Source organism: Peromyscus maniculatus, chromosome 1 (genome assembly GCF_049852395.1).
Source record: "Peromyscus maniculatus bairdii isolate BWxNUB_F1_BW_parent chromosome 1, HU_Pman_BW_mat_3.1, whole genome shotgun sequence".
Classification (NCBI taxonomy): domain Eukaryota; kingdom Metazoa; phylum Chordata; class Mammalia; order Rodentia; family Cricetidae; genus Peromyscus; species Peromyscus maniculatus.
This window is the reverse complement of record NC_134852.1, coordinates 77,179,934-77,200,637: the sequence shown is the minus strand read 5'-3', so window position 1 is coordinate 77,200,637 and position 20,704 is coordinate 77,179,934. Positions and strand designations below refer to the sequence as shown.

Sequence of the window (20,704 nt, the reverse complement as noted above, 5' to 3'; positions counted from 1 at the left end):
AACTGGCTTAGAAGTCTGCGCTTTCAGAATGGGTTGCTGGGATTGGCTACCATGGTTGTGTTGGCTTTATCAAACTAGCTGGATCCAGCTGCCCTCTTGGCTACCGACTGGAAGAGTTTATGGAACACTGACACTATTTTTTGTTCACATGGTGAGTAGAATCTGCCGGAGACTCCACCTGGCCTCGAGCTGCCTCCCAGATTATAGAACCAACTTCATCAGTAGGACAGTTCTGAAACTGTAGCTAACAACCCGAGAGCACCCTGGCTTCTTAAGCACAAATGGAACAGGTGTTGAGCTCTCCTACCATCTTCATGGACTGCTGCTGGCTTATCTTTTGACTGTATTAGCATCACTCAACAATCTCCTCCCGTGGATGTAAGTTTGTTCTTCCTTCTTATAGTCCCAATACTTTTTGCTATATACATTTTAAGGCTATGTTATGATTTGCATAAGAGACTAGAAGTTGAATTTCCTTACTGAACCCAGTCCTTTGCGAACAATGACATAATGATGATACACAGAGCCACATAATTTGTTGGTCTGATGTTAATATGGCTGTATCATCTTTACTTGGTTATTTGCCTGATATATATTTTCCCATCTACTTTATTTTTCATATTTTGACTTTCTTATGGTTGGATAATTTTCTTAGGGATGGTTATAACAGTTCTGGCAGGAAGCAGAACAGTCAACCTAGGAGAATCCAAGGCTTTTATAAAGAGACTATTCTGTGAGCAGAGCCTAAGGAAGCCAGAGGAAGGATGCTGATACCTGAAGCCTAAGGAAGCCAGAGGGAGGATGCTGGTCCCTGGAGCCTAAGGAAGCCAGAGGAAGGATGCTGGTCCTTGGGGCCCATGGAAGCCAAAGGGAGGATGCTGGTCCCTGGAGCCTAAGGAAGCCAGAGGGAGGATGCTAGTCCTTGGGGCGTATAGAATCCAGAAGGGAGGATGTTGGTCTCTAGAGCCTAAGGAAGCCAGAGGGAGGATGCTGGTCCTTGGGGCCCATGGAAGCCAGAGGGAGGATGATGGTCCTTGGGGCCTATGAAAGACAGAGGGAGGATGCTGGTTCCTGGAGCCTAAGGAAGCCAGAGGAAGGATGCTGGTCCCTGGAGCCTAAGGAAGCCAGAGCAAGGATGCTGGTCCCTGGACCCTAAGGAAGCCAGAGGGGGGATGCTGATCCTTAGGGCCTAAGGAAGCCAGAAGGAGGATGCTGGTCCTTGGGGCCTATGGAAGCCAAAGGGAGGATGCTGGTCCCTGGAGCCTACAGAAGCCAGAGGGAGGATGCTGGTCCTTGGAGCTAGTATTTGATAAGCAAGAGGAAGATTGCCTGTGACCTCGAGGGATGCTGCTTTCTAGGAGACTGGAGGAATGAATAACTTATGAAGAAATGTCTCCCCACCTCCTCTACTTCCCCTCTAGAGTCCCATCTCTCTGCTCTCCCCTCTACACTAACTCAATCAGGCAATCTCTGAAGGGGTCCACTTCCCAAAGCAGAGGTGGACACTGTGCATAAATAAAACATCCCTGGCACAAAAGCAAATGCAATTTAAAAATCAAGTGTGGCAACCTTTGTCATTTAAATAATTAGTCCATTTAGCTTTGTTGAAATATCACTATTATTGGACACATACCCCCCTCCACCTTGAGGTGCAAGGGATGGGATGTTAGACAAGCACTGTGCCTGTGAGTAAACCCACATTCCGGTTGTTCCAATGCCACCACCTTGTTTTCCAGGTCTCGGTTCCCCCTTTTCTATTTCTCTTTCTCTCCTTTGCTTCCTCCAAGGTCCCAGTGTTGGAAAGTCAGCTGGGAACTCTCCACCCACAGGGGCATCGTATGTCAGCCAAAGCCGCAAGGAAAAGCCCGCTTTGCCTCGCCAGGCCTGCCTTTGGATACCAGCTTGCCCTTCAACAGAAACTTAGAAAATTCTTTCCTGTAGCAGGGAGGCCTCCAGACTCTGGGTCTTCTACAGCATAGAAATGGAAGGAAATCTACACCACATTCTAATGTCTTAATTCTTTGTTTTCAGGTCATTCATTAGCAATTTGGGGGGGGCGGAGCTAGGTTAACTTATAATAAAAATATAAACAAATTATAAAAAAATCATAAAGGTAGGAATTTAAAAATAGAAATAATTGGGGTTGGAGATTTAGCTCAGTGGTAGAGTGCTTGCCTAGCAAGTGCAAGGCCCTGGGTTTGGTCCTTAGCTCTAGAAAAAAAAACAAAAAACAAAAACAAAACAAAACAAAAAAACAAAACAAAAACAAAATAGAAATAATTGCCAAAACTCTGTAGGAGATATTTGGGATTATTTTTTAAAGGTTTATTTATTATTACATATTTCTATGCATATGAGTGTTTGCCTAAATGTATGTAAGTTCACCACATGCATGCCTGGTGCCTGTGGTGGTCAGAGGACAGCTTCAGATCCCCTGAACTGAGTTACTGGTGGTTGGGAGCTGCCATGTGGGTGCTGGGAACTGAAACCAAGTCCTCCTCAAGAGCAGTCAGTCCTCCTAACCAATGACCATCTTTCCAGCCAAGACTATTCTTGAAAAAGAATATGCAATGACATTAAGATCCCTGGATATGCAAGGAACAGAAAGAAACGCCAAGTTGCACGTGTACTGCACCTAGAACACCGTACAACGTTACAGGAAACGAAAGCCTGGACGGAAATAGAAATATACTTTTGAACATGCCACATTCCCCAAAATAAGTTTTCTTACTTCTGTTCAAACACTAAAAGCTCCCATCGGTTCTGGGGAGGGTTTGCTTGTTACTGCCCTGACCAGCGCATTCTGGGGAGGGTTTGCTTGTTACTGCCCTGAACAGCCGAGCAGCAGGCTGATCTAAGCGGGCCTTCACTCCTGATGCTGGCAGGATGAATCCAGGGGAGCCTTTTCTTTCCTGAAGATCTATTTTTCTTTCCCCTTTTAAAGCTTTACTTCATTTTTAATTGTGTGTTTGTGTGTGTACGTGTGTACGTGTGTGTGTGTGTGTGTGTGTGTGTGTGTGTGTGTATGTGTGTGTGTGTGTGTGCGCACATGTGAGTATGGATACCCTCAGAAGCCAGAAAGGGGCAGCCTAGCTCCTGGAGCAGGAACTGTATGTAGGTGGTTGTGAGCCACTTAACCCGAGTCCTCTGGAGGAGCAGCCAGGGCTCTCAACCACTGAGCCCTCATCTTTTCGGGTCCAGGAGGGTCTGTTGTCGTGTGCATTTGCAAATGAAATAAGGGACAGACAAGCCTCCTCTCTTCACACTTGCTGTCAGGAGAAAAAGACCTGGTTAAAGGACAAGGTGCCCCCTGAAGGAGGCCAGCAGCAGTACAACCAGCAGGCTCTGGTTATACCTACCAAGCAAGGTATTTCTTTTGTTCTTGAACTAGGCGAGTTGGAGGGGAATATTACCACATTGGTCCCAGGGATAGCAGAAGCAGGTTGAAGTGGTTGGCTGCAGTATTGATGCAGAGTGCTAAAAATGGATTGTGACAACCACGGGCCTGGGCACAGTTTAGACAAGGTACTGAGTCCTTCAGTTCTGTTTCCAAGGAAGTGGGAGAGGCGTGGATAGCCGCTCTCTGTGGAAATGAGTTGAGCGGAAAAGTTTGAAGCCAGCACAGAGGATGCGCGCATCCAGTCTGTCTTCCTCTGCGTGTAGGGGGTAAGACAGATTGAGCCGTCGGCCACAGATTGTGAAATTCCAACTCTCATTTTGGAAATGAAGATCAGCCCCAAACAGATGTCAATAAAAACAGAGGTCCATAAAACCAGCAACGACACAAGAGCAGTTAGGAAGAAAGACAAGTACGAATGAGCCATGAAGAGGAAATCAAGAAACCATGGAACATAAGAAGATGAAGGAAAGAACAGCCCCGGGAGGCTCATTCTTTCCCCCGCTTTAACTGATTATTGAACACCCTGCTGAGCATGCATGCTGAAGACAGAGTTGATTAAAACCACACAAGCTTTCGATTTAAATAAGGCTTACGCATGCACGCACACCCGCCACCCGATCACTCAACAACTGCTTATTAACCATGTTCTCAGCGCTGAGCTGGAAGGGGAGAGATGAGACCAGATTCAACTCGCGACTTCCCAAGGCCATGGCACAATCACACTGGATCAGGTCTACACACAGTGGCTCTGGGGTCGACCCCTGGGGACTATTTCACAGAGAGCATGGAGGCCTTTACCTGGGCTGCCACCTGAGCATGTTTTAGCCCAGGTTCTCTAGAAGACATGGGTCTAAAGTGACATTTGTGGACTGCAGCTGTCATGGATGGTACAACCCCAAAGCAATCAATGGTAGGAGGATCGGAAGGGGGGACTAGTGAAAGGTGGTGTGGCCAAAACTGAACAACAAAACCAAGTACACAGGAGGTGGCTTGGTCAGGAAAAGGCTTTCAAACTGGGACTATTTTTATCGGGACTAACAGATTGTCAATCAGGGTGAGCTGTGTCCTTACCTCCTGCTGTATAACCCTTCTGGGCTGGGTCACCTGCCTTAACCAGAGGGCTGCATGTTAGGGTAGGGGACAAATGCCAAGTCTACCTGGAAGTTAGGAAAAACCAGAGCACAGGTTCTGCTGGCTTGGATCTGACCTTTTGGAGCTACCGCAGCTCATGAGACCGGTGAGGAGAATGATGGTGTCCATGCCAAAGCCTGTCTCTACCTCAAGGGAGCCTCAGAGAAAGGAAGCCAGCTGCAGGTGGGGCCTGGGGGCAGCAGGACTGGGCAGTTCTGGGGAGGTGAATTGGAAGTCCAGTGGGACATTGACGGAGTAACTGTCATCAGTCCTGGCGCTTTGAGGTGGAAGTCCTGAGCTATCATGCATCAAGACTACAAGAGTCTCACTTACCTAGGCTCTTTTTAGCCTTCCATTTGGTAAGCAGAGCATCTCTTGGAGACTACTCAACTGCTGAGGCGGGGAGGAAAGTGATGTAGTTGATTCCCAGGAGCTTAAGATCAGGTAGTGAGTGTCTCATGGGCTGGGGAGACTGCTCAGTGATTGCTTGCTGCATAAGCAGAAGGATCTGAGGGAGACCCCTGAACCCACATAAAAACTAGGTGCCGCCGTGTGCATCTACAATCCCAGACTGGGAAGCCAGAGACGGGGAGACCCCCTAAACCCACATAAAAACCAGGTGCCGCCGTGTGCATCTACAATCCCAGACTGGGGAGCCAGAGATGGGGAGACCCCTGAACCCACATTAAAAACCAGGTGCCGCCGTGTGCATCTACAATCCCAGACTGGGGAGCCAGAGATGGGGAGACCCCTGGGGCTTGCTGGGCAGCCAGTCTAGCAAACTGGTAAATCCAGGTTTTGAGACCCACCTCAAAACAAATGGTGGAGAGTGAGGGAGGGAGACACCTGCCAGTGGCCGCGGTCCTTCACACATGAACAAAAGCGTGCACGTTACCTTCCCATCCTCACCCTGCCACACAACAAAGACTTACTTCACAGGGTCCTGGGTCCAATCCCCAGCACTGCGCCCAAACTAACTAACTAATGAAACTTTGGAAAGTTTGTCTAAAACTATGCATGTGCATATGAAGACGATGTGCACGTGTGGAGGTCAGAGAACAACCCTGCAGAGCTGGTTCTCTCTTTCACTTCCATGTTGGTTCCAAGGATCCCTCTCAGGATGCCAGGCTTGTGTGGCGAACGCCTTCACTGGCTATCTCCTCATTTCTCCAATTTATAACATTTATTTTTGTTTTGTCTTTGAGACAGGGTCTCTCTACATAGTCCTTGCTGGCTTGGAACTCATGATGTAGAACAGGTTGGCCTTGAACTTACAAAGATCCACCCGCCTCTGCCTCCCTAGTGCTGGAATTAAAGGCATGCACCTCTATGCCTGGCTATGATTTACTTTTATGATTTTTAATTCTATGTACCATGAGTGGGGGGTGGGGTGGGGGGAGTATGTGGACCTGCCTACAGAGGCGAGAGGCATCAGATGCCCCTAGGCACAGAGATGCCCATCACAGGTGCTGGGCACTGAGCTATCTCTCCAGCCCCAATGTTAAAACTCTAAAAACAGAAATACTTACGGATGATCATAGGCACTATGGACAGAGACAGATTATATTCTGGAAGCCTTTCAAATTCCTCCCAGAGGAGGTCATATAAGGCCTGCCTACACTCAAAGGCCCTGTGCAGGCCCCAGAAAAACACATACAATTCTTTTTCCATAGGAATGCAGAAGCTGGACAGACAGAGGGTCTGTGCCCAGGCCAGCAAGTGGCTAGCTGGAAATCAGACTGGGCCTGCCGGACGGGCTGCTGTGGACGCACACAGACGCAGTCCAGAGGACAGGTCGCTCTGTAGCAAGCACAGTGCCTGAAGTGAGCAGTGCGGCTGTCCTGACCCCACCCTCGTGCGTCTCTCAGGAGGCTGGGTGGGCTGTGGGCGGACTCGGTCTTCGAGAACTCACTCTGAACGGTTTTGACAAAAGCATTCCCATTCTCACTGGGCCTCTTTGATCCTGCCCCAGCCTTAACATCTCACATCTGCGGGAAGGAGGGAACCAAAGATGGGATTCCTCTCCTCGGAAGCATGCAGGTAAAGGTCAGGTGTGCCAGGCTGAGCGCCAGAGAAAGCCAAGATGTGTGGGAACTGCTCTCAAGCCTTGACCCTGGGGATCTCAGCCAAGCACACAGGAAGCCGCCCGCCTGCCCGCCCAAGGCTGGGTCCCAGCTGATTGTCTGCTCACAGCAGTTGTGAAGCAAAGCTGTTGATTAGCACATTTTTGCCGGTGTTGATTAGAAAACAAAGCAAAAAACAGAAACAAAAACTGTCGCTTGAGGAGAAGAAAGGAAGAGTAGGTGTGTACCTGTGGGGTTTTGAGGGAACTTTCCATGGGGTCAGTTATCTGGAATTCACCTTTCCTTCAATGTGGCGGCCTGGATTCTATCTCTAAACTCCCACAGGCTGTATAGTCTTTCTCACAGACATGAGGTGTGTGTGTGAGGGGGGGGGAAGCAGGTGTCTAAAGGCACCCCTGGGCTTGGTAGCCCCAGAAAGCAAATGGGCCAGTTCCTAATGTTTGTGCTAAAATCTACTCCTGTATTTAGTGTGTGAGGGAAAAGAAACCCTCAGTTTTCATAGCAACCAACTGAAGTTGCACTGGAAAACTTGACTCCTTTTGGGAGCACACAGCATGATAACAGGGAAGCTGTGACCACTCCAAGGTCTCGTAGTCAGTAACTGGTACTGTGTCTACACTGGGCCCCCAGTGCAGAAAGCCACATCCATCTATGCACAAAGGGTCTGCACAATCACACCAAGAGTAGACACCTTAGAGAGAACTACTGCAACTGAAGAAATAATGAAAAGATGCTCAGTTGAAAAGTCCCACACCCAGATGCAGTCACTGCTGGATCCCACAGCACCTTTAAGAACTAACAAGAACTAACAGAAATGTTTAGCACACTATTCCATAAAGCAGAAAGGGAGGACCACGGCTAATGCATCTTTACAAAGCCAGCATCACCTCAAGCCCAGGTAAAAACACAATGGAAAAAGAAAATTATAAACCAACCTTTCTGAAAACACACAGATATAAATATTCAATAAAATATTTGTGAACCAATTCAACAACACACAAAAGATTATTCACTATGAGCAAACTGGCTTCATTCCAGGTATACAAGGCTAGTTCAACATACAGAAACCAATGTGATTGGTACAGAAATTAATGTAACCAACAAATAGACTTAAATACAGAAGTTACATCAGCAGCAACAGATATTGAAAGGGCTGTGTACTAAGTCTAATACCCTGTCATGATAAAACTCTAAAGAAACTGGCAATGTGACAACATATTTGAACATAATGAAGGTTATATACAACAGATCTACAGCCCACATCATACTAAATGGGGAAAAAGCCAAAGCATTTCCACCAAAGTCAGGGATAAGACAAGTGGGCAGTGGTCCAGCTTCTCCATTCTTACTCAGTGTAGTGCTTGAAGTCTTAGCTAAAGCAATATGAAGATAAAAGTAAATAAAAGGGATACAAGCAGGAAAAGAAGAGGCCAAAGCATCATTCTTTGCAGATGATATGATCCTAAACATAAGAGGACCCCCCACCCCAGATTCTGCCAGAACGCTCTCAAGAGAGATGGACACCTTCATCAATGTAGCAGGATGAAGTTTATATATTAAAAGTACTTTTCCTATATACCAACAAGCAACATGATGAAAAAGGAACCAGAAAAAAAAATCATTCATAATAGCCTAAAAATATATTGTAATAGACCCAACCAAAGGAAGTGAAAGACTTCTACAACGAAAAAGATAATTTAAATGTTAAAATTTCTTGAGCTTTTCAGACATGACCATTATATTTACATCATTTTTCCCTCAAAGTCCTCACAGGTGCCCTCCCCTTCCTATCAGATCATTGACCTTTTCTTTCATTACTTTTGCTACATACCACACACACACACATGCATGCACACGCACATGTGCGCACACACACGTACATGCACATGCACCCCCTCTGAGTCATGAAGCATGAAGAAGACACTAGAAGAGAGATACCCCCTCTCATGGATTGACAGAATGCTCTGAAAATGACTATATTATCAAAAGCAATTTATAGACTCAATGCAATCCTCATCAAGATTTTAGTGCCATTCTTTAAAGAAATAGAAGAAACAATCCTAAAGTTCACATGTAAGAACAAACACCCCAAAGCAATCCTGAGCAAAAAGAACAAAGGCATCGCACCGCCTCACCTGATTTCAAGTTATTCTACAGAGCTCCAACAACAAAACCAGCACTGTGGCATAAAAACAGACATGCTCACCCAGGGACTCGAATGGGGACCTCCATACACAAGCCCGTAACTACAGCCTCCGGACTTGGGAGGAAGACCACCTCTCTAACAAATGCTGCAGATAACTGCATACCTACGTGTACAGGAATGAAACTAGATCACTATCTCTTACCCTGTATGAAAATCAGTTCATGATGGAGGAAAGGCCTCAAGATAAAACCGGAAACTCCACAGCAGTTGGATGGAAATGGAAACCACTTCACGACAGAACAGAAGCAAGGGCTTTTCTGAAAAGGACGCCAAAGGTTCAGAAAACCCAGAACTGACAAGTGGGACTGTATAAACTTTAAAAGCTCTGTACAGCAAAAGGAGCCATTGATTATACCGTGGAAATTTGCAAATAAATGCAAAGTGGGAGACAATGTACAATAGGCACCCACACCCCCATACCATGGCCACAGCAACTGTCTGCATTGTGTGAAGTCTGCTTTGACCATTGGTTTCCTGCCTTTCCATGCTATGACCCCTGGTATATTTTGTTTTAAAAATCCTAGACAGGAATACTTCACTTTTGACTATTTAGGATATGCACTCCGGCAATAAAAACATTTATTATTTATTGTTGTGGTTTGGGGGACCAAACCTAGTGCCTACGGCTTCATACATGCTAGGCAAATGTCCTATCACTGAGATGTACCCTAAGTTGTTTTTTTTTTCAACTGACTAGATAGGCTGCGAACTTGCCCTGGAGTCCAAGCAGGCCTTGAACTTGTGATCCTCCTGCCTTGGACTCCTCAGTAGCTGGGATTATAGGCTTTGCACCTATGACTTCTTAACATCATCTGATTCCGCACTGATTTTAACAGTGAAGGTCAAATGTGCAAGTGCCCAGTGAAAATACACACATATGAATTATCATCCTAATCTCCTCTTGTTCTTTTATAGGTTGGTGGGGTACATGGAAAACAGCATATTGTGTGTGTGTGTGTGTGTGTGTGTGTGTGTGTGTGTGTGTGTGTGTGTGTTGGAGCTCTATTGGAAACAGGAAGTAAGAGAGAAAAGAGAAATCTTAACCAGAAAGAGTGAATTGCCAACATTCAAGAGAATGACAGATTTTTTTTTTAAAAAAAAACATCTTCAATTGTTTCTGTCTATTTATTACTATGTGAATACAAAGTACTAGGCTAAGAAAGTCATGGAATGAGATACATGATCCGATTATAGAGAGGCATTGAAAGGCACGCTTCATCACCTGCTCCTCCTGAACGCTGATGCTCACAGCTCCTAGGGCAAGGGAAATACTAGGGGTGCTCAACTCTGATAGATTACAAGCAAGAGCCGAAGCTATCAGTATGGTGGGAGTTTCGCACAGAGCCACATGCCTGCCAGGCACTGAGCTGGAGCCTTTACATGGGAGAGAACATGGAGGCAAAGAATGGGGGTGCCTGCCTCTGCCCCCTACCTATCCCTGCAATGCAGTAGGTTCGTAGTCAGGGTGTGTGCTGAAGACATGAGAGACGCACCAAGCCAAGACCAGTCTCTGCATAGGAAGACCCACATTTCACCGGCACTGGGAGCTCAGGAGTCCCAGGTTATTAGCCACAGGGTGCTGAATGGGACATGCACCTGGGCAGGCAGTCTGGCCTGACATTAAGCAGATGTGGGGCTCTACTGTGTGTGACTTCCACTTGGGGCTCTGAAGTGAGAAGGCTGGGACCGGAGAGCACTTCCTTTCAGTGGCAGGCCTGGGCTGCCACCTCTTACAAAGCACCAGCTTACAGGAGATGCCCAGTGTCAAGGCTGGAGAGCTCGTGAAACTAGAGGCAGGAGGATCCAGTCACAGGTTTTCGCATCCTGGAGGATAAAGCATGGGCTTCTCAGAGAGCTGAAGCCTCCCTACCGTTGGTGCCTGACCCTCACTTTGTGACCATTCTGGAGAGAAACAGTTGGAAATGAAGCCAGATGAGCTGAGATGTTGGTGCACGAGGGTCAGCTCACCCTGCTTGGGCTGCACTACTCCAGCTCCTGGTCGCTGGCCTCTCTGGGCGGGCTCTGTATGGAAGCAAGGCCTCCACTTGTAGAAGCCCCGCCCCGGGTGTGTGTGTGTGTGTGTGTGTGTGTGTGTGTGTGGTCCTAGAGTCCTCAGATCCAGCACTGAGTCCAGCAAAGGCACGCTGAATGAAGAATGGAGCTATGGTACACTGGAATGCAGCTGGCATGGGCTTCCATCCTGAGACTGCCTCCTACGGGACAGCCTTCCTGGGAGAGGCCACGCCCCTTCCTTGTAGAAACTGAAGTGGAAGTGGATGGATCATCTCCACTCAGATTTAGAATACAGTTTTAAAACTAACTACATAAGCCAAGCAAGTTCAATATGACAGGAGGTGAGCAGGCCAGCAAGTGTGATTCAGATGGCTTAATGACTTAATAAATCCCAGCTCTTATCCGAGATTTTTCAAGCACGTTTTTTGCCCAGCAGATCATTAAGGCTGAGCTCTTTTTTTCCCCCCACATTTCCTTCTCTCCCTCCCTCCCTTTTTTCCTTCTTTCTTCATTATGTTGCAGAGACTTCGACACTAGAGAAAGACTGACGTGAACAGAGACAGGAGACACCTTGCCCTCAAAGCAGGCTCTCAGGGTTCCAGTTAAGAACTGAGTGGTTTCTTCCTGGGTTTGCTGAATCACAAGGCCAGCAGCCAGGGGAGACCTCAACTCAAAAGCCACCCCACCAAGGAGAGAAAGAGCTTCCATTTGGGACCAATTCACACTCCACATAAATACTACCTCCAAGGCAGCAGACCCTGACAAATCAAAAGTCTATAGGCTTTGATTCTCCTGGGCTCTAAACGCTAGAATCACAGTGTCTGTCACCTTCTCAGGCTGAGGTCATAGCAGACACCATCACAGTGAGTTTTCCAGCACTGTTTCCTTACACAGCTCACCAGATGTGGGAAGGTACCTCCCTCTCTGTCCCGACTTCCCAACTATGATGCACCCACACTAACATCTTATGTGTGTAGTGTTGGGAGTACAGGAATGAACCACCATGTTGTGTGCTTGGCAAGCCTTAAAGTGGGCCCTTCCTTGTTCCTTCAGCCAGAAGTCACTGCTTGTTCTGCTAAATTCTGAGGCCATCCTCTGGCTCTGGGGTGGCCCTTGGGGCCTTACATGTGTTATTACTCAAAACTGAAACCTTCCTGATTAGCCTGCTTGTCAGAGGCAGGGTTGGCATGTCAGGGTCCTTGAACATCTGTGTGGCATCTGAGAAGTAAGGGAACTGCCTCTGTCAATCATGGGATGAAGACTAAATCACAAACAGCAGACACAGAACATCCTGACTGGGCAGCTGAAGGGGACTTATCCTAGATGGACATTAGATGCGTTTGGTACTCCTGCCAGCCAGAGTGTCACTTTGCTTTCACCGGAGTCCCTCTGTCCCGGTGTTGGCCTCTGTTCATCATCTGACTCATCATGCACCTCGGAAGGACTATAGCACCCAGGTCAGAGGCTCATCCTTGAGCAGGTGAGTGAAGCAAGGCCAGTGGGGTATCAGGGAGGCTCAGCTCCCATTGCAATCAATGGGCTCCTTCCATGGAGAGATGAGGAGAGACTAGAGGCTGACTACAGCTGCATGGAGGGCTGTCAGGGATGTGTCAGGGATGTCAGGGATGTCAGGGATGTCTGAGTGTGTGACTCAGAGAAGGGCAAGTCCTATCCAGAAGAAGTGCTTGTGGGTCTCTGCCAGGCCGGACACTTGCCAGCCCTTGCCTTCTCTGGCAAAGATCCATGTTGAGGAGTGGCTGGGAAAAATCTGTGCAGAGCGAGCTCAACCCAGAAGCTGCTACAGGGACATTCAGGCTCTCTGTGACAACTGATGCGTTCTAGTAAGTCACAGGAGGTCAGTGTCAGAAGAAGTCATGAGTTTTTATTCGGCAATCTACATACAAAGGGCCAGATGCTAACCATGCTTAAGCTTTGAGACCGACTCATTTTAAGACGTAACTGGGGGCCATTCGTGGGGCTGTTTTGCACCTCAATGACCTCATGCTCTCTGTGACTCGCAGGACATCTGGCCACATGGTGACTGCGGACAGCTCTAACGGTACTGATGAATTTCCCAGTGTCTATGGTGTGCCTGTCATGAACCAGCACGAGGGACAGAGACACTGCAGGGGTCAGAATGCAGGAGCATTGACAAGAAAGCGAGAGACAGTTGGTCCCGCAAGCAGGATTCAGGCAGTTGATGAGCATCATCTGGCTGGGCAGGAACACAGGTGTGCAGGGCATGTCACCGTGACCTGTGTACCATCAAAACACAACACAGGTGTGCAGGGCATGTCACCATGACCTGTGTACCATCGAAACACCGAAGCCCACTCAGCACACCGGCACAGACAGGTCCAAAGCATGTTCATGGTCATCACGCAAACAGCAGATCCCATACTACCCATGAACCCTAGAAAGCTGACGTCCTTCACAGGGAATACATAACCTCCAGCCTGCCCTGCCCTCCAGGTCTACCTCTCTGCCTGGACTTATCATAGGTGTCTGCAACTTGACCCTCCCCAGAGGAGTTCCTGATCTCTCCGGGATGTTCCAGCTTTAGGAAAGGACGACTCCACTCTTCTGTGCAGGACAAAGACTGGAACCATTGGTCCACTTTTCCCCTCTCAGAGCCCGCTGAGCATCAGATCTGTCGCTTTGCCATCTCCGCCGCTGCAGCTGGGTTGGGGTTACTGTCATCTCCTACTGAAATGACCTCCTCACTGGCCTCCCTGTCCTTGTCTCTCTCTCCCATCCCCATTTCAGTCTACTGGAACTGAGCTGACTGTCAGCCTACTAACGGAAAAGTTCAGACCTGCGCTCTTTAGATTGACGACGACTCGTGGCTTCCCACGAAGGCCCGGAATGACCTACAGTACAGACTGGCTCCATGTCCCCTTGGCGAGTGACAATGTCATATTCTCTAGCTTTGCCGCCTCTCTGTTGTGTGTGAACGCCCTGACAAATGCTTCAAGACCTTTGCCTGTGCTGTTCTTTCCCTGGACTCTTTGCACAGCTCACTCCCTCATCTTCTTCAATTAAGTCAAACATCTCTTTCAGGAGGCTTTCCCTAGCTACCCTGCCCTGCCCTGAACCTCTCCTGCATTGCTGCTGGTGGTGTGTGACGTGGTACAGTCAATGCAGGGAACAGTCTGGCTATTCCTTGACATGTTAAATTCAGGGTTACACATGACTCTTCAGTTCAGCTCCCAGGTTTGTAACGAGAAATGAAAACATCCATCCGCACACCACACCTGACCCTGAGTGCTCCCGCAAGCACTAGTCACAATGCCTAAAGCCACCTCTCCCATCTATTTGTCTCCTCTCTGCTTCCTACTATCAAACGGACAGCAGCCTCCTGCTTGGGGATCTTGCTCAGTGGCTTGGTGCCCCCAGGAAATGAGCTCAGGCCTGATCTGCTCACCACTCCCTCCTAGTCCACGTGCAGGGAGTGTGTGGTGAACAAAGGCTGTGTTCTTGGAGGATTCTTTAAAGAAACTGATGAATTCCACTCAGTGATGCTTTGAGACCGTTGCATACCAATCCAACCGCCCTAGCATTTTGATCAATGTTCCGTCACTCTGGCTTTCTTCTAGCAATTTGAAAGGGCAGCATCAGCTTTTGCAATTTGGGCAATCTGTATATTATATGAAGATCTTTGATTTTGTATGCGTCTGTCAGGGCTAAAAAAAAAAATCGAATGTGATCTATTGGCTGGTGTGTGTAAGAATCTGAGCAAATTTTTATCCCTCCTCATTTTTGTCCTCAACCTGTTTTTATAGAAAGAACAGCGATGGGGCCGTGAGGAGACCTCTGCAGGAGGCCATGTCTGAGCTACAGCTAGGGGTGGCTCTGAGTGGAGTGGGCATCTCCAGAACAAGTTACAGCAGATGTAAAAGCCCTGGGGTGGGCTGGACCAATCATGTTCAGGGGGCAGGAAAGAGGTCAGAGGAAACAGGAAGGGCTGGGAAGGACTGCCCCATTTTCCTGGCTACCTAAGAGGTTGGGGTTTGCTCTGAGAGCTGTGGAAGGCCAAGAAGGGGTCAGCAGGAGTGTGGTCATCTGCCAGGGCTCAGTGGCAGCTTCTGTGTAGGTGGCTACATGTGGGGCAGGAAGCCCAAGGGAGGTAAGTGTGCAGAAACTGGGTGGGAAGAAGACCGACGCTTACAGAGCAGTGGTTCTCAATGCTGAGGCACTTTAACACGGTCCCTTATGTTGGGTGACCCCCAACCAGAAAATGATTTTGTTGCTGCTTCATAACTGTAACTTTGCTACTGTTATGAAGTGTAATGTAACTGTGTTTTTTAAGGGTCTTAAGTGACCCCTCTGAAAGGGTCATTTGACCCCCCCATGGGGTTGAGACTCACAGGTTGAGAGCTAGTGTTGGAGAGGCAGATGAGGAAGGAGGACAGAGAAAAAGCAACGGTTAACTCGGGTTTGGGCAGAATAAGCAGGCTGATGGAGAAGCTGCTTATGCTATGGGGGATACAAGGAACAGCTGCTTAGGAGTCCTGTCTGAGATGCTTGGAGCACAGAGCCTGGTAGAGTCCAGGTGCAGAGCTCAGGAGGCTACTGCAGGGCCTGGGATGAGGAGGGGCAGCGAGAGTCAGGCTTGGGTACCACCATCTGGTACTGAGCTGAGCGGCACTGGATGAGGTTCCCGGGCAGAACTGGCCATCAGGGAACATGCTGGGGGATGTGGAGGAGAGGAAGCATCAAGAGAGACTCCTAGAGTTGGTCTGAAGCAGGAGGCTTCTCTGCTGCCATGCAGGATGAGCATTTCCAGACAAAAGCCCAGCCTCGCTCTCAGCATCCTGCTTACATCGACAGACTTTATCCTATAGCTTGACCTGGTGGACATCATCGTCCCATTTTGTCTTTCTTTTCTCTGTGTGTGTGGTATGTGCACATGTTCACGTGGGTGCATGCGTGTGTGCTCAAAAGCCAGGGGTTGATGGTGGGTGTCTTTCCTGATCGCTCTGTTTTTTTGAGATAGGGCTATTCGCTGAACCTAGAGCTCATCAATTCAGCAAGGATGGCTGGCCAGCAGGGATCTTCCTGTCCCAGTGCCCGGTCACTGGGATCACAGACATGTGTCACGGTGCTCGGCTTCGATGTGGGTGCTAGGCTTCCTCATGCTTGCACGGCTGGCACTTGGCTGACTGAGCCGTCTCCCCAGTCCCTGGGATCCCATTTTCTAAATGAGGACTGAAGTCCAGGAAGGCTAGTGCTTTACCCAAGGTGATAGGCATCAGCAGGAGTCTGGCTTCCAAGACCAGGGTTTTTAACCACTGTAGCAGGGGACCTCTGCAGAGGGTAGTTGTGCTGGGTAGTTTTTATGTCTAATTGACACAAACCTAGACATATCTGGGAAGAGAAACCTCAGTTAAGAAAACGCCTCCATCAGATCACCTGTAGGTACATCTTTAGGGCATTTTCTTGATTAATGATTGATGTGGGAGGAACCAGCTCACTGTGGGTGGTGCCACCCCTGGGCAGGTGGTCCTGGGTTCTATAAGAGAGCAGGCGCAGCAGGCCATGAGTAGCAAGCCAGTCAGCAGCATTTCTCCATGGCCTCCGCTTCAGTTCCTGCTTTCGGTCCCTGGCCCGACTTCCCTCAGTGACGAAGTATGATCTGAAAGTCTAAGATGAAATAAACCCTTCCTTCCTCATGCTTTTGGTGGTTTTTATCACAGCAATAGAAACCTAACTGAGACAGGGGCCATCCGGTTAAAGAGGCTCAGACTCATTTGAAAAGCCAGTGAGGACAGAGCCAGGAAAACCAGCTTAGGAAGCACTACCAGAGGGGTCAGCCTTAGGCCTGACCTGGACAGGGCAGGGATCACTGCATTCTGCTCATGACACAGAGCAATGACTGTGGCCCAGAGAGGTGAAGAGACATGCTGTCAGCCTCCACGTGTTTCTGCCCACAGAGCCAGCCTCACAAGCAAGCAGGCCGGTGGGCCAGCAGGCCGGTGGGCTGGTACAGGGACAGGAACTCCGAGGTACCCAGGGTGGTGTGTGCTTGACCAGGTAGCTGGCACAGAAAAGCAACCTCAGATTTTAATGCTAGGCCCACAAGCTTTGGGGATTATAAAAGAAACAATTTAAGAGCCTCTGCTATGAAAATGGGAAAAGTCATTAAGATTTTATGCCTTCATATTTTTAGAATTTATCAATATTTTCTTATAATAGTTAGTTACCTTAAAGTCAGAAAGTGAATTTGAGAATATTCTTACAGATGACTTGCTCATTTAAAGTAGACCTTTAGGATAAAGCAAACCACTGCCTCCACTCCCATAAAACAACAATACAACGCCCTTGAAGCTCTACTTTATAAGAATCGAAGTAAGTTGAGGCAAGAGGATATTAGACATTCCTAGGGGGAATGTCTGGCTGAGGAAGGTGTGTGTCTTCATGGAAAAGAGATAGGAACAGCGGCAATGAAAGGAAACCTCCGTGGGTGACTGCGGGATGGGATGGTTACCCCAGCTTTTTTACTTGGTCTAACTCCATCACCCACATCAGTGCCTGGCCCTGAGTAGTTACTCAATAGATATTTGTTAAAAAGATTATTAATTAGGAGGAATTACAGAAAGGTGTAAAAATTATCAGAGATACAAACCATCCAAAACAAAAACTATGAAAAAAAATTCTAGGGGCTGGAAAGATGGCTCAGTAATGAAAAGCATTTGCTGCTTTTTCAAAGAGCTGAAGCTCAGCTCCCAGCACCCATGTCAGGTGCTTTCAGCCGACTGCAACTCCAGCTCCAGAGGAGCCAACACGCTCTTCTGGCCTCTCTAGGCACCTGAACACACATGGCAGACACTCAGAGGGACAGATACACATATGTACACATAAAAGTAAATCTTAACAAAAAAGGAAAACTAGGTCTGGAGAGAGCGTTCAGCGGCTAAGATCATTGGCTGCTCTTCCAGAGGACCTGGATTCAATTCCTATCATCCACACAGTGGCTCACAACCGCCTGCAACTCCAGTTCCAGAGGATCTGATGCCTTCTTCTGGCCTCCACAGGCACCAGGCATGCAAGTGTGGCATAAGCATTCATGCAGGTAAAACACCCATACACATAAAATAAATTTTTAAATTAAAAAAAGAAAAACCATTTCACTCAGAACAGCACCCAAAAGAACAAAATACTTAGCAATTGTTTGGGCAAGGCGGTACAAGGCCTGCAAACTAAAAGCAAAATGTTGCTGACCGGTGAAATAAAGTGCATAAAAGGGAAAGTACCCATGTCGAGACAGGGTTTCTCTGTATATCCCTGGTTGTCCTGGAACTCCCTCTGTAGACCTGGCTGGCCTGGAACTCAGAGACCCACCTGCCTCTGCCTCCCGAGTGCTGGGATTAAAGGCATGCACCACCACCACTTGGCGAGAGTTACTATTAAGATGGCTACATGCCCCCAAATGATTTAACTGCTATGAAAGCTAAAAATAAATGAAAGAGAGAGAGAGAGAGAGAGAGAGAGAGAGAGAGAGAGAGAGAGAGAGAAAGGAAGGAAGGAAGGAAGGAAGGAAGGAAGGAAGGAAGAAAGAAAGAAAGAAAGAAAGAAAGAAAGAAAGAAAGAAAGAAAGAAAGAAAGAAAGAAAGAAAGAAAGAAAGAAGGAAAGAAAGAAAGAAAGAAAGAAAGAAACCAATCCACAGGGTCATCCTAAAAGCCATATAAATTTACAAGTGATTCAAAACATCCAAAACAATTTGAAAAATACCGAAGTTGGAAGATCTTGAATTTATAAAGCAGTGCAATGCAACAGAATTGAGAGTCTAGAATAAATCCTTGTCGCCATCACCAGTGGACTTTGACAGTAGTGCCTGGATCATAGGGTGGAGAAAGAAGACTCCTTTTAATACATGGTACTTAGAAAATAGATACCCTTGTGCAAAAGGATGACCTGGCTTCTCACCTCAAAAAACATGCATTGGTATCTTACTAATTTTTTGTTTTTGTTTTTGTTTGTTTTTTTGAGACAGGGTTTCTCTGTGTAGTTTTGGTGCCTGTCCTGGATCTTGCTCTGTAGACCTGGCTGGCCTCGAACTCACAGAGATCCGCCTGGCTCTACCTCCCGAGTGCTGGAATTAAAGGTGCGTGCCACGCTGCCCAGCTTATCTTACTATTTTTTATTTCTGTTTTCAGACACCATGCATGACCAAGGCAACTTATAAAAGAAAGTGTTTAGTTGGGGGCCCTATGGTTTTAGAAGGTTAGACCATCACGATAGGGAGCATGGCAGCAGGGTGGCAGGCATGGCACCGGAACAGTAGCCGAGCGCTCACATCTTGGTCCACAAGCATGAGACAGAGTGAAAGTTAACTGGTAATGGCATGGACTTTTGAAACCTCAAAGGCCACCCCCGGTGACACACCTCCTCCAATGAGAGCACACCTCCTGATCCTTCCCAAATACTTCCACCAACTGGTGCCCAAGTGTTCAAACATATGAGTGTATAGAGAACATTCTCGTTCAAACCATCAAAATTAGCTAAAATGGATCCAATGCCTACATTAAAGAGCCCAAACTACAAAATCCTCAAAGGGAATGTAAGAATAAGTCTCTGTGACATTGGATTAGTGTGCTGGTTTGAACTTGGCACAAAGTAGAGCTACCTAGGAAGAGGGAACTTCAACTGAGTAATAGCCTCTCATCAGACTGACCTGTGGGCATGATGTGGAGAATTTTCTTGATTGTTAGTTGATAGGCAGGTCCAGCTCACTATAGGCTGTCCCATCCTTAGGCAAGTGGGCCTGAGCTATATGAGAAAGGTAGGTGAGGAGGCCAGAGGGAACAAGCCAGTAAGCAGCACTCCTCCATGGCTTTCTGCTTCAGTTTCTGCATCTAGGTTCCTGCCTTGAGTTCCTGCCCTGGCTTCCCTGGATGATGCACTTGGACCAAATAAACCTTTTCCTCCGCTGAGCTGCATCATGCCTGGTGTATATCACAGCAATAAGAGGCAAACTATGACAGCTAGCCAATTATATGCAGATGATACCAAAGAACAAACAAGAGAAACAAGCTAACTGGGCCTCATGACCAAGTTCTGTACGTGAAAGGATCCTGTCACTCAAGTGAATGCAACCCACGGGATGAGAAAAGTATTTTTAAATCATCTAGGTGATAAAAGTTCCTACAACGCAACAATGCAAAAGCAAGGAGCCCAGTTTTAAAAATAGTTAAAGGACTTGAACAAACATCTCCCCAAAGAATACACACAAATGAACAACAAGAACATGAAAAGATATTTGACTTCCTTAGTCATCAGGGAATTGCAAATCAAAACCGCAGACACTACTTCACACCCACAAGGAGGGTTATTAGCACAAATAGCAAGTGCTAGGGAGGATGTGGGAAGGTCCCGCCTCCCTGATACTGGCGAACACAAAACAGGTGCAGAGTGAGACCCAGCAATTCCACACCTAGGTTTAAAACTGGGAGACATGAAAACCCATGTCCACACACACGAATGTTCCTGCAAGCCCAATTCAGAATGGCTAGATGGTGGACATAACCCGTGTTTCCATCAGCCAATGACTGGCCAACAATGAACGGTATGCTCGCTGTCCAAGGAATATTATTTGATCAAGAAAGCAATGAAGTCTGACATCTGCTCTGCCATGGCCTTGAAAATAATGCTGAATGAAAGAACCCACATATTGTATGCCTTCATTTACAGGAAATGTCCAAATAAAAAAATTCAGAGACAAGAAGTCAACTGGAGGTAGGCAGGGGGTAGAGCAGAGGAAGGGGCGGGAACAACTGCTGTATGGTACAGCATCTGCCTCTGAGGGGGTGAGGTGTTCCAGAATAAAATGGGATGGATGTGCAATGAAGATTGTGAATATATAGAAGCTA

At 47.5% G+C, this 20,704-nt stretch overlaps 1 protein-coding gene across 3 annotated transcripts in view; it reads right to left on the bottom strand.

The window, feature by feature from the left end:
- The window catches only part of Pcsk6 (proprotein convertase subtilisin/kexin type 6), a 201,949-nt gene that overhangs the window by 43,046 nt on the left and 138,199 nt on the right, over positions 1 to 20,704 (bottom strand). The gene's annotated exons all lie outside the window — the stretch shown is intronic.